Raw genomic sequence first — 3,634 nt, forward strand, 5'->3', positions numbered from 1 at the left:
CTTTAGATGGATTGTAAATCTAAATGTGAAAGTTAAGACAATGAAGTTTATAAAAGAACACAGAGGAGGATATATTTATGACCTTAGGAGTAAATAAAGATTTTAAATTAGGAAACAAAAATTACTCAATATAAAGGGTAAAAAAGGAATTGATAAACTGGGCTATAATAAAATAGTTAAATAGTAACATATAATATATATTCCTTACATATTAATAACAAAAAGACAAACACAATGGAAAAATAGGTGAATGATTTGAATACTCATTTCAAAAAAGAGGATATTTGAATAACAGATAAACATATGGAAAATTGTTCAACTTATTGGTAATCAAGGAAATAGAAATGAAACCACAGCAAAATATTGCTCAAACCAACCAAAGTTGCTAAAAAAGCAAAATATGGAGCAAGTATAACCCTTATATACTGATGGTAAAATTTTAACCTGATACACATCTTTGGAAAATTATTTGGCTATAACTACTGAAACTAAGTAGACAACACATTCCTACACATATACATAACAGAAATACAAAAAACTTGTCCAATGAAACACTGAATTTTTATTATCATAAAGACCAAAATATAATCAACATCTGGATGGTTACTAACAGAAAAATGAATGCTTATAACATGATACACAAGAGTACCACAGAGCGAGCAATGAGAATGAATGAACCATTGCCATGTAACAGGAATGGATCTCACAAACATAATACTGAGGGGGTAAAAAGTTAAGATATGTAAACGTGTCCTGAATTAGATATCTAATTTATTTTAAAAATGCAACACTATCTATGGTGGGTGAGGTAGGGATGTCAGTGTTACTTTGGGGTGAAAGAGTGACGGGGATGCAAGACCAGTTTCTTGGATTCTGCCAATCAATGCATTTTAGATCACATACACCTCCATCTACATTTTAAAATCACATTTTTAATATACAAAACTTTTTTTAAAAAGGCAAATAGAAACATCATCAATCTATAGACAGATAAACAGAATTTGGTTACAATTGAGTCTTGGTTGTATGAGCATGTTCACTATGTGGAAAATCATACAACTTACGCATTATGACTTACACATTTTCCTATAAGTAAGTTTTACTAGAATGAATTTCTAAAATAATGTCTTATGCTTATCTTGAAAGGAAGAAGGATTAAATAAAAACTGCTAGAGTTATTTTGTTGCAGGAAAAAAATTATATTTTCCTCTTCACGTCACAATTTTCTTCAGGATGTACTCTAGATACATTAAAGGAATAAATATAAAATAAAATTATTTAATTAATTTTTTTTGAGAGAGAAAAAGAGCGAGCATGAGCGGGGCAAGAGACAGAGAAAAAGAGAGACAGAGAATCCCAAGCAGGCTCCATGCTGTCAGGACAGTCCAGCATAGGGCTCGATCTCACAAACCATGAGTTCACGACTTGAGCTGAAATCAAGAGTTGGACACTTCACCAAGTGAGCCCATAAAATATATTTTTTTAAATGTATGACAGTATTTATAGACCCTTAATATAATATTTATGTGTGTAAATTTGAAAATGAAATTATCTATGGAAAATAGTAAATATACATAAAATTATAAATACTAAAAAGATGTATAATCTGAGGAAAGCAATAGAAGTACAATAAAATATTTGGATTTCAATATATTGATATTCACAGAAAAAATCAATAAAAACCTCTATGAAGTAAAATACTTTTTATCATTCATATTACTCACTGAAAGAATATTTCATGAGGTCACCCGTGTGGCTCAGTCAGTTGAGTGTCTGACTTCGGCTCAGACAGTGCAGAGCCTGCTTTGGATTCTCTGTCTCCCTCACTCTCTGTCCTTCCCCCCTCATGCGCTCTCTCTCTCTCTCAAAAATAAACATTAAAAAAAAGAGTATTTCGTGGATAACATTACAAAGTAATTATTTAACCATCAAATATTTTTTTTAGCACCTAGGTATGGTGGACGCCATGGCATGGATTAGATATAAAGTGATGAGCAATTTATCAAAGAATTTATATTCTAATAAAGACATTAATAATATAAACAGCTAAATAAACACATAACTAACATTGTAAAAATGACTGGAAGAAAAAGGAGGCAACATTTAACAGAGACTTATAGGGTTTACACTGGGCTTCCCGTCGTCTTCTCCTCTCACTCTTTCCTCTGACTCTACTTCCCTTTTAGACCAACTTTTCAACGTGGAGTGTCTTAGGGTTTAGTCCTAGAAATTCTTCTCTTACTATTACACTCAAACTATGATTTGTCTGGAATCAATGATAATTCTACCACTGGACTAATCCTATGACTTCTAATGGCATATATACCTTGATGACTCCACAATTTTTTCTCTGGTTCAAATATTTCCCCAAACTATATACAGTAAAACCTTGGTTTGTGAACAAATTTGTTCCAGAAATGTGCTTGTAATCCAAAGCACTTGTATATCAAAGCAAATTTCCCCGTAAGAAATAATGGAAACTCAGATGATTTGTTCCACAACCCAAAAATATTCATATAAAAATGATTACAATACTGTAATATAACACAAAATAATAAAGAAAATACAAAATATAAGGGCATCTGGGTGGCAGTGGCAGTTAAACCTCTGACTCTGGCTCAGGTCATGATCTCTCGGTCTGTGAGTTTAAGCCCCACATCAGCATCTGTGCTGACAGCTCAGAGACTGGCGCTTGCTTTGGATTCTGTGTGTGTCTCTCTCTCTGCTCCTTCCCCACTCATGCTCTCTCAAAAATAAACACTAAAATTTTTTAATAAAGAATAAAATAAAAACAAAATACAAAATATAAAGAAAATTAAACAAATTCACCTGAACTAACCTTTGAAAACCTTCGTGCCTAGTGTGAGGGAGACAAGAGAGAGGAGGGTAATTGTATAGGACGACTTTCACTATCACTAATGGAATCACTGCTATCTATTGGTCCAATGGAATCTTTTTCTTTTTGTGCAACTTTAACAAGGAATCTACCCAATGACCTAGAATGAAGCAAAGCATTCCTAAGCTTACTCTTGCATGAAAAAGTAAAGGACTATCCATAGGTGCTTTGAAGTGATAAAAAATGCACTAGAGCCATTTGTGGACACATTCCAACGTTCTGAAAAATCATTGGTTTCTGCCAAACACCACAGTCTGAGACTGAGCATTCAAGCATGGGAGATGATCACCCACAATCCTGCAGTGAGTGCGTGAGACAGAGAAGAACCATTGGCTCAGTTGTGATCATGTGATGTTTGCTATCACATACTATTTGTATTGCAAGACATTGCTCATTTATCAAGTTGAAATTTATTAGAAATGTTTGCTTATCTTGTGGAATACTCATAGAACAAATTACACGCAATCCAAGGCTTTACTGTATACCCTTCCACTAAGTACACATGTCCAAAATGGAAATCTTGATATCCCATACACAACATGATCCATCCCCAAATTCTTACTTCATTATATGTCAATCCTATTCATGCAATTGCCTAAGCCAAAAACCCTATAAGCATCCTGACTGCTCTTTTCTCATACTCCAGAAAAAAACAGAAGAATATCCTGTGGTGTCTGGGTGGCTCACTTGGCTAAGCATCCAATCAAGCCCCACATCAGGTTCTGCACTGACAGCATA

The sequence above is a fragment of the Herpailurus yagouaroundi genome, unplaced genomic scaffold, assembly GCF_014898765.1.
Source record: "Herpailurus yagouaroundi ecotype Mexico unplaced genomic scaffold, PumYag 209, whole genome shotgun sequence".
Lineage (NCBI taxonomy): Eukaryota > Metazoa > Chordata > Mammalia > Carnivora > Felidae > Herpailurus > Herpailurus yagouaroundi.